Source organism: Chlorocebus sabaeus, chromosome 22 (assembly GCF_047675955.1).
Source record: "Chlorocebus sabaeus isolate Y175 chromosome 22, mChlSab1.0.hap1, whole genome shotgun sequence".
NCBI classification, from domain to species: Eukaryota; Metazoa; Chordata; class Mammalia; order Primates; family Cercopithecidae; genus Chlorocebus; species Chlorocebus sabaeus.
The window spans coordinates 47,975,561-47,988,209 of record NC_132925.1 but is presented as its reverse complement, the minus strand read 5'-3'; the positions used below and the strand labels follow the sequence as shown (position 1 = coordinate 47,988,209).

Here is a 12,649-nt window from a genome sequence, read left to right as displayed (position 1 = left end):
ATATAGCTAGTTGCTTTCTATGCCATCTGTTCTTTGTTTTTCCTTCTTTTTCTGCTTTATTTTTCTTCTGCAATGTCTAATATGCTGTTAATCCCATCCATTGTAGTTTTTATTTGTAGAAGTTTAAGTTTTGACTTTTTTTTATGTTCAATTTCTCTTTTCACCATGTTCATGTTTTCTTCTCCCTTCTTGAACATGTTGAGCATTTTTATAATAGTTGTCTTAATGCCATAATCTAATAAATCTATCATTTGCCTCATTTGTTGATCTGTTTCTATTGATTAATTTTTCTCCTTATATTTTCCTGTTTCTTTGCATGTCTGATAATTTTTGATTGAACAGCAGACATTGTAAGTGTTTCAATCCTGGGTGCTGGATTTTGTCTGTTTGTGCTTTGTTCTGGGATAGCGTTTGATTCTTTTGTGACTTGCTTTTAAGCATTGACCCAGAATAGTCTTTAATCTAGGACTAATTTGGCCCTATTGTTGAGTTAAGGGAATTTTCCATTCTGGCCAGTGGGAACATGAATGCTTCCTGGCCCTATGTCAACCCTAGGGATTGTTCTATCTGCTACTTTTCAGTGGTTCTTTATGTAGCCTCACAAGTTTCTTCGCATACATGCAATGATCAATATTCCACTGACTAACTGAGGAGAGCCCTGTGCAGAATTTCAGTACCACCTACCCCCTCTCTGAAGCTCTCTTTCTGGTACTCTGCCCTGTTAATTCTATCTACCTTGTATTTTCTGAACACTGTCTCTGTAAACCGGGGAGACCACAAGAGTCTGTTTAAGCCTCCCAGCACTGCAGCCTGAAACTCCCTCCAGGGATGAGACAGCACAGCAATGGGGCTCACCTCATTCGTTTTCATTCCCTCAGAGATCATCATCCTGCACTGTCAGTAAAATCTGAAAGCCATTGTTTTGCATATTTTGTTTTGTTTTGTTTAGTTGTTTAAGATGGGAGGGTAAGTCTACTCCCTGTTATACCATCATGACCAGAAGCAGAAGTCATATAATTTGATCTGTCTAAACACCAACAAAAAAGGTTCTTTAGGTCAGGTGACTAGAGCCCTGAATTGAATTGCCATAATAGAGAGTCACAGTTCCTTATCCAGTTCCCAGACCAGAGCTAGTTCCCAGATGGGTATCCCTTGAATAAAGGGGGCGCTGGAATCCCTGAGGAATTACCTTGTGATGCTGCCCCCAAGCCAGACCCAAGAGACTCAGGCATGGTATTCCTTTTAGAAGTGCTGAGAAAAGTTACTCTTTGTCTGCTGGGATTGCTCAGCTAGGAAGAGGTAAGGATAGAGATACTGTGGCCATTGTGGGGTGGGTCAAGACATATGGAGGAAACAAGAACCAAGAAATGGACACAGCCTGGTTCCTGAAGCCATCTTTTGAGCCCCCACACCAGCCTTGCGGGTCATGGTTGTTCAGTCTCATGAGCCAATGTATTGCCTGTTTTGCTTAAGTCGCTTTGAGGTGGGTTTCTGTGTTGGGTTGAGACCTGAGAAATTTGTATCAGGCCATGAAAGGAACTTCTTGAGAGAGGAAGCACTCCCAGGGTCTGGATCACATGAAATAGCCCAGGGAAAATCCAGGCAATGTGAGTCTGCAGATTCCAATTGGGAATACCAACTAGGGATACCAAGGAGCTCACCTAGCCCCAAGAAGATGGGGGGGCAAACCAGGCATCCCAATTCCAGAGCTCAACCCTTGCCAGGATCCTAGCTGCAGCCCCTCTGGGACTTTCATGTCCTCTTTCTTGTCTCTACAAGCATATGTGACATCTGACTTGTGACAGGTCTGGGGCTAGTGCTCCAGTGGGGACGTATATTTAGCTTTTCTTGCATTGCTGTAAAGAAATACCTGAGACTGGGTCATTTATAAAGAAAAGAGGTTTAATTGGTTCATGGTTCTGCAGGCTGTACAAGCATGGTGCCAGCATCTGCTTGGCTTCCGGGGAGGCCTCAAGAAGCTTACAGTCATGGTGGAAGGTGAAACAAGATCAAGCACCTCATATAGCAAAAGCAGGAGCAAAAGAGAGTGGGAGCAGGGAGGTGCCACACACTTAAACAACTAGATCTTGTGAGAACCTACTATAGCGAGGACAGCACCAAGCCATGAGGGGTCCACCCCCATGACCCAAACTCCTTCCACCAGGCCCCATCTCCAACATTGGGATTACAATTCAACATGAGATTTGGAGGGGACAAATATCCAAACTATATCAGGAGGGGAAAGGGATGCACAGGGGGTTCTGCATTCCTTGAAGGTAAGGTCCAACTAGGAGGCTGGGAGCTGATTTTCTACACAGGCTAGCCTGCCTCTTCTCCACCCTGTCATACTCTGGGTGGTGTCCTTAGATATGTGCATCTCCCCTCCCAGCCCCCAGACTTCTCAGATATCACTGAGCCCCAATTGCACTGAATCCAGTATCCTCCTCACCATGTACCTCCCTCACCCAGCCCTCTATCCATTCAGGGATGCATCCTTAGTTTTGGAGCCATTCAGGGATGCATCCTTAGTTCTAGGCCCTGGACCAAGCTCTGGGGCTACAGTATTGCCAGATACGTCCTTTCTTTCTACAAGTGGAGGTGAAATTCAGTCAGTCCTGGAAAGCCCCAGCATGGCTCCACGTGGATGCATTGCCAAGAAGAAGCAGAAATGTGTATGAGTTCTTACCCACTACAATGGCTACAGTAAATTAGACAGACCAAAATTATTGTTGAGGCTGTAGAGAGATGGGAATGCTATACACTGATGGTGGGAATGTAAGGTGGTGTAGCTGCTTTGGAAAATAATTCAGTGGTTGGCCGGGTGTGTAAAGGTGGCATACTTCACGCCTATAATCCCAGCACTTTGAGATGCTGAGGTAGGAGGATCGGTCGAGGCAGGAGTTCAAGACCAGCCTGGGCAACATAGCGAGACCTTATCTTAAAAAGAAAGCAAAAATAATTTGGTGGTTTCTCAAACAGTTAAACATAACACAACCATGTGACCCAGCAATTCCACTCCTAGGTGGAATAAAAATGAAAATAAGAGAAATGAAAGCATATGTCCACACAGAAACTTGTACATGAATGCTCTTAGCAGCATTATTAATAATAGTGAAAGAGTAGAAACAACCCAAATGCTCATCAACTGACGACTGGATAAACAGTATGTGGCATAATGGAACATTATGCAGCTATGAAAAGGAATGAAGCCCGTTTACATGCTCCAACATGATGAACCTTGAAAACATTAAACTAAGTGAAAGAAGTCAGTCACAAAAGGCCACATATTGTATTTGTTACCACAAATTGTTGAATCCTACACTTGAAATGGGTGAGTTTTATGACATGTAAAATACACCTCAGTAGTTTTTTCTTTTTTAAAAAAGTGTGTTAGGAGACTGAGGAGGAGTAAGGTGGGTGGACAGTGGAGATGGAAGACTCTCATTCCTGAGGTTTGTCTTTCTTAATAATTCTGAAATCTGCCCAATTCTCTCCATCCCTACTGCTACTACCCTGGACCAAGCTGCCATCATCTGTCTGTCTGTTTCTCTGACCACTGCCACAGTGTCCTCACTGACTTCCCCATGCCTGCTCCTTTGCTTTCTCCATTTACTGGCCACACCACAGTCAGGTGGTGGTCTTTTTTGCAATGTGGCTTTGATTGGGTCACTGCTGCTTAGAAAAAAGCATAGGCACAAATCTCTGAGCTAGGCAAGGATTTGTAGATATGACACCAAAAGCACAAGCAACCAAAGGGAGGAAAGCTAGATAAACTGTACTTCGTTAGCATTTAAAACTTTGTGTTTCAAAAACACTATCAATAAAATGAAAAGACAAGCCACAGAATGGGAGAAAATATTTGCAAGTCATATCTCTGATGATGATCTAGTGTCTAGAATATATAAAGGATTCCTTAAACTCAACAATAAGAAGACAAATAATCCAATTTTTTAAATGGACAAAAGATTTGAATGGGCGTTTCTCCAAAGAAGATAGACAAATGGCAACAAACACATGAAATAATGCTCAGCATCAGTAAAATTATGTGCATCAGAAAATGCACATCAAAGCCACAGTGAGACACCACTTTACACCTGCTAGGGTGGCTGTAATAAAGATGAATGATAGCAATGGCGAGGATGTTGAAGCATTGGAACCCTCTCGCATTGCTTCTGGGGAATGTAAGATGGTGCAGCCATTTTTGGAAACAAATAGAGAGTTTCTCGAAAAGTTAAACATAAAACTCATAACAAATGATCTCTCTTCTGCTCCTAGGTATATATCCAAGAGAACTGAAAACAAATGTTCAAAGGAAATCTTATGTTCAAAGCAACATTATTCCTAATAGCTAAAGGCTATAAACAGCCCAAATGTCCACCAACTGATGAATGGATGGGCAAACTATGGAATGTTGATGCCATGTAATTTTATTTAGCCATAAAAAGAGTGAAAAAGTGATATGTAAATTATATCTTTTCAGAGCACAAATATTTTAATTTTCTAAAATGATATTTTCTTTAAGAGTTATCTTCAATTCAAAGCTCACTTTTTCAAGTGTCACATCCGTCAACCTTTTAAGAGACATAAAATTATGAGAAGATATCACCAGAAGCTACGTAAACATTTCAGCTAAAGGCAAAGAGAAAATTAAGGGTGTTTTCACAAGGAAACCCAAAGAGGACAACCAGAAGGAAGCAAGTTCAGCATGATCATACCAATCTGGGTAAAAGAACTAGAGTGGAAACCCAAGCTGCCAAGAAGGCGGGAGAAGGAAAGAAAACTTGGTTCAAACAGATCGCACAAGGAAACCCAGTACAAATCCTGGCTTTGACATTATCTCGGTAACCCTTATTTTTTGTCATAGGTGACTCTAAAACTAGACCTATTGTTGCAAAACCAGTCCAAATCCTACCAGCTAAAAAGAAATCTCTCACTGACTTGTTGGGTAGGTGGTAACCATGTCCTCCCACACCAAGAGATCAGTTCTGCAAGAGGGCTCCATTGCATCTTGAGGGTGCTGTTGGTAGGACGCCCAGTGATGTTCTGCTGCCTGAGATACAAGGTGGGAGGAGAGTGCACTTCATTCATTACTCAATCAACATCTTGGCCTTGAAGAAGCAACACAGGTAGAAAACCTGTCAGGTCGCTAGTCCAATGAAGCAGAACATTAAAGAGACACTGAAGTACAGGGCTCAAGTGTTTGTTGATTCATTGGTATTACACATCTCTCTTCTTCATGCAGCAAAATCATTAACAATGGATTCCGAGAGGTCTTCTAGGCATTGCAGCTCCACCTATAATGGCTTAAGCTTCTCGACTTTTGTAATCTCCTTGTATTTTTTTTTTTTGCCTCTACTCCATGCTTCATGTCTAGGATTATGAATTGATCTAGTATCTTCCCTGTTTCTTTACTCTCAAATCATACTTCAAACATGTCATAATCTTCCAGGGTAAAGGTGAATTTCCCTTTGTTTGCATCCTCGTTGGAGTAGAGAATGTGGCCAGCAGAATCTGTGATCCTGAGGTGGCTGTGCAGGCTACCTGCACCCCTGGACTGGTTGGAGATTTCGTATGCACCCATCACTAGCGGGTCCTTGTGGATCTCCTCATGGAGGCACTTTCAGCAGTTAATGGGCAGGTGGAAGGAGATGGTGAGGACCAAGCTGGGGTTGAGCGGAAACAAAAACAGCCATGCCAACATTGTTACTGAAAAAGAAAAAAAGGAGTGAAGAGTGAAGAACTGATGTTTTCTATGCCATAGATAAACCACAAAATATGTTACATGAAAGAAGCCAGACACAGAAGGCTCCATGTGTAATTGCATTTACATGCAATGTCCAGCAAAGGCAAACCTATAGAGACAGAATGTAGATGAGAGCTTTCCAGAGGCTGGGGGATAGGGTGAGTGAGGAGTGACTGCTAAGGGGCACAGATATTCTTTATGGGGTGATAAATTATTCTGAAATTAGAACAGTGGTATTAGATAGGAGTGATGGTTGCAAAACTCTGGATATACTCAAAATGACTGAATCACGGAAGTTTTTAAGGTGAATTTATGGTAAGTGAATTATACCCCAACAAACAATATTAACAAGTAATAAGACACTCCAAATTTTAGATATGTACACGGCCACCCATTTAGTAACCACATTTCCCAGACTGTAATCAACATGGTCGTGTGATTAAGCTTGGGCCAATGAGACTCCAGGAGAAGTGATGAGCCCCAACAAGCTGCCGTCTCTGGAGTCCTCATTCTCCTTCTCCTGGGCTGGAAGGCAAACATGGAGGTGACCATTGTGCCACCAGGGGCTAAACAGAGGCAAAACCCGAGGATGGCAGAGCAACAAGATGGAAGGATCTCTGGATACTGGGTCTCCAGATACTCTTGTGGAGAAGAGCTGCCCTGCCAGCCCTGGGCTGCTCCTCAGCAGACTGCTTCTTGAGGGGAGAACAAGCCAAAGCCATGAAGAGACTCATTTTTTCCCTCTCTTTCTTGCTTTGACATGTCCCTCCCTGAGGCAATGAGTACAGAAATGACCTGATGACCTGAATAGGGGAGGAGGTAAAAGAGGGCTTGAAGGAAGTCTGTGGGCAAAAAATTGATAATTTAAAAAACATCTTCCCACAGCAGTACTTCTCATGGCTCTTAGGATGAAGCTCAGAATACTAAATATGCCCCTTCCAACTTAGCGGAGGTTCTCCAGGTACTTGCATGGAATGGCCACTTCAGAACACTTTCCACTTTGTCTAATTATACGTTAATTTGTGTTTCCTCTTGGTTGATGTCTGTCTTCTCCATGAGGCTGTGAATCTGAGGAAGTCAGAGACTGTGTCTGTTTAATAGACCATGGCTAGCACTTGGTGCATGATAAATGCATCATACCATTTGTTGAAAAAAAAAAATGAACAAGGGAAGGTGTTGTAAATTAGGGGCTTTTGTTAGTCTGAACTATTGACTTCAAGTGACAGAATTGCAACTCAAATACACAGGCAAGAACAAATTGGTATGGCTGATGTAACTGAGAATTATAAGGCACTAGACAGAGACAATAAAACCAGTCTCTCTCCATTACTGTCTCTACTCTCCTCTATGTGGGCTTCTTACAAGGTGGCACAGAAGTCCTTGGTACTCTCAGGCTCTTGTCCCTCCAGTTGAGCTACTTTGTGGGAAAAAAGGACTTTTAAATTTCCCAGTGATTCCAGCAAAAATCCCAGAATTTACTCTAATTGGTTGAATGTGTGTCATGTGATCACCAATGATCCAATCACCAAGGCCAAGGACATCTGGTACTCTCTTATTTTCGAAGTGATGTTTGCGCCCATACTGACTCAGGATAGAGGAGATTTGTGAAAGTGGAGATGAGGAAAGGGTTTTTCTCGGCAATGTTTGAGGATAGGCACAGCGAGAGGGACAAAAATAAAGCCTATATTAGGGGCATAGGTTCATGAGAAAGGCAACCTAGAGTCCTGACTAGAACTCAAGATGTGGTGTTAACAGGCCTAGGTGAAGTGAGCAGAGGCTCTGCCACTTACTAGTTGGGGCATCTTGGTTGAGTCTTAACTTTGCCTTGACTTGATTTCCCCATCCATAAAATGGGGATTTAAAAAAATCCTAAGTGAGAGGGGTCTTGTGAGAATTTCATGAGACAAAGTACATGAAAGAACTTTGTAGTCAGCAAAGTGGACAAAGATAGAAGCCAACATGAAGCTGCAAATGTGGGGGAATCAGATGGTGAAGTACCTGAGTGCCATGAGAAGGTGTTAGGAGAAGGAATGTGTTCATTGGTTTCTGTCCATCGCATGTGACAGATGATCAACTATAAGTCTCTTTGTCAATGATAATTATTTTTTCATATAACGTGAAGTCCAGAGGATCAGGCAGCTCCAAGTTTGGATAAGTTAGTGGCTCACAAATGCCAGCAGGAATGGAACCACATGGAGCCAGGTGCCATTCATCTTCCTCTTACAATCCTCAGCATGTTCGTGGTCATGAGTTGACTGCTTTGGATCCATTTGCCGAGAGCAGACAAGACCACATTTGGCGAAGAAGATGTGCACCTTCTCCGTATTCACAGGAAAGCTTTCAATTGGGGTTCTTGTTTGCAAGCAATGCAAACTGACTCCATGTAACTTAAGCTTATATTATCACCCTAAAAGGAATCTTTGCAATGGTATATTAATTAAAATTAGATTTTCTGCAAGTAATAGACAATCTCAAAATAATGGTGGTTTAAATAAGATGGGAATGTATTTCTTATTTTTGAGAAGTCCATGGGTGGACAACCCAAGCTGCCGTGGGTTTGCATAGCGCTAGGGACCCAGGCTCTTTCCAGCTCAACACTCTACCATCCTGGAGGAAGGTCTTTGTCCCATGGCTCAAGATGGCAGCTAGAGTTCTGCCATCATATCTGCATGTCAGGCAACAGGGTGGGGAAAAGGAGAAAGAAGAGAGGCCAAATTCCAAATGAAAATGTACGTCCACACAAAGACCTATATGAGAACAGTTAGAGCTGCTTTATTCACACTGCCTAATACTGAAAGCAACACAACTGTCTGTCAACTGGTGAATGGATGAACACATTGTGGTTTATCCATGCAATGGAATACTACACAGCAATAAAAGGGATAGAGTTATTGATACATGCAACAGTACAAATGAATTAGAAAGCATCATGCAAGGCAGAAGCTGCATGACCTTTATGACCTAGCCTTGAATGTCACATAGCATAATTTCAACCACCATGATAGAACTGGTCAAAAACCTGTCCAGACTCAAGGGGAGGGATCAAAGAGAGACAGTGTCAAGGAATTTGCGTGTATGTTTAAAAATTACCAGTGTTATCTTGGACCAGAGGTAGAGATGGCTGGTTAATGGTGTTCAATGATGCTGAGTGGACAAATAGATTGAGGCAAAGGGAGAAATTACTAGATTCAACAACTAATCCATCCCCATGGAATTCTCTCAAGAGCTTAAGTGGGAGGTGGGAAAGCCAAAACAACCAGTGTAAGCTGCAGAAATGCAGCACACCTAAGGTAGATGGCCTAGCAGAATAGAGATCTCCTGCAGACTCCTCTTAGGAACTTCTGAAAAGAGTTGTCTACACTCCTGTCTTCTTCTTTAACTGCCTGCTCACTCCCTCAGCCTTGGCCACCTGGATTCTGCTCCCACTGCCACTGAAACTTCTCTGGAAGGTACTCCTCTCCTCTGCTTGGGCCACCTGAAGCACTCGATGTGTGAATCTCACCCTTCTCCTTTGATTTCTTCTACTGGTTGTACTCTCCTAAATTCCTCCTGATTTCATGCCCACTTCTTCTCTGATGCCAACTGTCTCTTCTATCACCTCAAAGTCAGTATTTTCCAATGATCTTCTCTGGTTCCTCTTCTCTCTCGGCCTTCTCTTGTCCATCCCCTGGCTTCAGTCTTTACCTCTTTGTTGATAATTTTCAAATCTTGGTCTGAAGTGTAGGCTCCTCTCCTGTACTTCAGACCTTGATACTGCATTATTTCCTGAACAGTATAATGCCACACAGGCATCTCAAATTTGGAATACCCAGAGTTGAACTCATGATCTCTCTTCATCATGCTTGCTTCCTCTTTCCGGGTCCCTGTCTCTGTGAAGGTTCCCACCAACCATGAAACTATCAGATAAAAATCTTCACATCATCCTGTTATCTTTCTTCTTCCTATATCCAATCAATCAGTAGGGTCTCTTGGTTTCACCTCCTAAGTGTTTCTTCTGCTCATCTCCCTCTCCATCTTCATTGTTAGCCACTTCAGTTCTTACTTCCATCAATGGTAGATTATGTTTTCCAGACCAACTCTTCCTCTGAGAATAACTAGAAAATCTGGACTAAATATTTTTTAAAATCTCTTTGAAGAGCTACTATAGCAATGAGAGATTGCAGGGCTAAGATAATTGGAGTTAAGTTAGTAAAAATCTGTGTAGTTCCAGCTACTCAGGAGGCTGAGGCAGGCGAATTGCTTGAACCCGGGAGGCGGAGGTTGCAGTGAGCCAAGATGGTGCCACTGCACTCCAGCCTGGCAACAGAGCGAGATCTGAAGTTGACGGTAAGCCAGATCAACCACTAAGGAGAGAAGGGACACCCAGAGACGGGTGTCTGGCAGATGGGTGTCTGGCATTTGGTACCATTTCCCTCTCAAAGCTGATTCTGAAAGGCTGAAAAGTTAAGAAGTAAACTGAACCCTTTTTTTTTTTTTTTGAGACAGTTTGGCTCTGCACCCAGGCTGGAGTACAGTGGCATGATCTCGGCTCACTGCAACCTTCGCGTCCCGAGTTCAAGTAATTCTCCTGCCTCAGCCTCCCAAGTAGCTTGGGTTATAGGCACACGCCACCATGCTTGGTTAACTTTTTTATTTTTTCAGTAGAGATGGGGTTTCACCATGTTGGCCAGGCTGATCTCGAACTCCTGACCTCAAGTGATCAGCCCGCCTGGGCCTCCCAAAGTGCTGGAATCACAGGCGTGAGCCACCGCTCCCGGCCGTAAACTGAACTCTTGACAGACTCACGGGCCTGAGAAGATAAGAAAAGGAGGTCAGAAACTTCCCAGAAGCAGGGGCCTTGATAAAATCCCCAGGTTAAGACCCCAAAGGGCACTATACCCTGGAAGCAAGTTTGTACTTCTGGCCTGACAGCATGAGGAGCTCTGTGGACCCAGCCGCATTCAAAACTGGTAAAAAGTTATTCTAAAACAATCATTCTGTAAATGGTCCTAAGAACATACACAAATGAAGAAATATTTATTCAAGCAAATCTCCTAAAACTCAGTAATAGTTTGTGGTATTTGGACCAACACCCTCTTTCCCATTGCTCCCAGCTCAGTGAGATAGTGAAACCCTGCACCGTGCTAGTACAGTCAAGGACACAGGACTCCTTTCCCCTCCACTCTGCAGCTTTCTGTTGAAGGACTATCCTCCTGGGAGGGGCAGATCTTCAGATTTTTCTCATTCTGCCCATAGCTACCTGTTGCTGAGGCTAAATTCTGGGCAAGTGCATCTCAGAAGTAGAGGCTCCCTTGTGCCCAGCACCTCCAACTTGTAGGACAAAGGCTCAGTACAGGGCACAGTACCACCGAGAATCCTAGGTCCCCTACTGCTCACTGCCTGTCCTGTGGGATGAAGGATCCACGCTGGGAAAGGTAAGCTGAGGAGACCTGGGGCTGTGCCATCCCCTCTCCACTCCTAAAACTGGGGTGTCACTCAGAGAAGAGCATGCCATTGTTCCTGCCCCAAGCACCAGAGCCATGGCTCAGAAATTTTGCCCAGAGAGAGAAGCAAGCCATAAAATAAAAAACTCCAAATCTCTCCACAAAGGAACTGACTTTACATGCAACAGAGTTTGGAGAAATTCAAGCCTAAGAGCACTCTGAAAATCAGTGGAGGTTGTGGTGAAAGGCCATGAGGGGGATGTTGCTAGATTCAGTGGAGAAACAGGCTAAACTGCAAGCTGGCTAGTTTGCCAAATAGAAATGGGGAAGAGACAACTGGGAGGGGCCCTCTTGGGAGTTAGAACAAGTTTCAAACACTAACCTTGGGAATTATTTGTGCAGTTTAGGCCAAGTGCAAAGTCAGAGGAAAACACAGTCCACATGAGACTGCCCTTACTTTTGATATTAATGGGAAGTTTGAGGGGTCCCCAAGTTTGGACAGTTCACTGGAAAGACTCACAGAACTCACTAAAAGCTGTTAAATTCACAGTTACAGTTTATTACAGGGAAAGGATACAGATTAAGATTAGTCAAAGAAAGAGGTAAAGAGGGCATAGTCCTGAAAAGTACCAAAGCAGAACTTCAATTGTTTTTTTGAATCCACAGACACAAATTAAGAGAACCAGGAATGATAAATAACAGGGCTAATATAATAAAAACTATAAATATATAGTTGCTCTCCTTTCTCCTCACAGCTTCTTTGAGACCTGAAGTTATATAAAGTAATAATTATAACACTGTAATGTTGAGTTTATAGCATTCATAAATGTAATATATAAAAATAACAGTAATCCTATAAAAAGGGGGAAAAGTGAATAGAGCTATTAGGAGTAACATCTCATTGGAGTTAAGTTAGTAAAAATCTGAAGTTGATGGTAAGCCCTAGATCAATCACTAAGGAAATACCTCAAAAGGATATATTGAAAATAACATTACATAAATTTAAAGGCTATATTAGAAAACATTTAATGCAAAGGGAAGGAGTAGAGTAGGAATAGAGGAACAAAAAAGACAGCAGACAGAGAAAAAAAGTAAAATAGCAGATGTAAATCCAATTATATCAATAATAACATTACATGTAAATGGATTAAACAATCTAGTCAAAAGTCAGAGATTGTCACACAGGAAAAACAAACAAGACCCAACTGTACATTGTCTAAAGGAGCCACACTTTAGCATCACAGATATAAATAGACTGAAAAAAAGAACTGGAAAAAAGCATATTATGCAAACAGCAAACACAAAAGGGCTGGATTGGTTATCCTAATGTCATGCAATTTAGACTTTTAGCTGGACTGAATAAGTAAAAGAGAGAAAAGACTCATGTCTAGAATCGGGAATGAATGAGGGAATATTACTACTGACCTTACAGAAATAAAAATGATTATAAATGAAAACTGTGATCAATTCTGTGCCAATAAAT

General features: G+C 42.5%; 1 pseudogene; it reads right to left on the bottom strand.

The window, feature by feature from the left end:
- Nucleotides 1-1,901: 1,901 nt before the first annotated feature.
- The window catches only part of LOC119618239 (transmembrane emp24 domain-containing protein 10 pseudogene), a 62,157-nt pseudogene continuing 51,409 nt past the window's right edge, over nt 1,902-12,649 (bottom strand).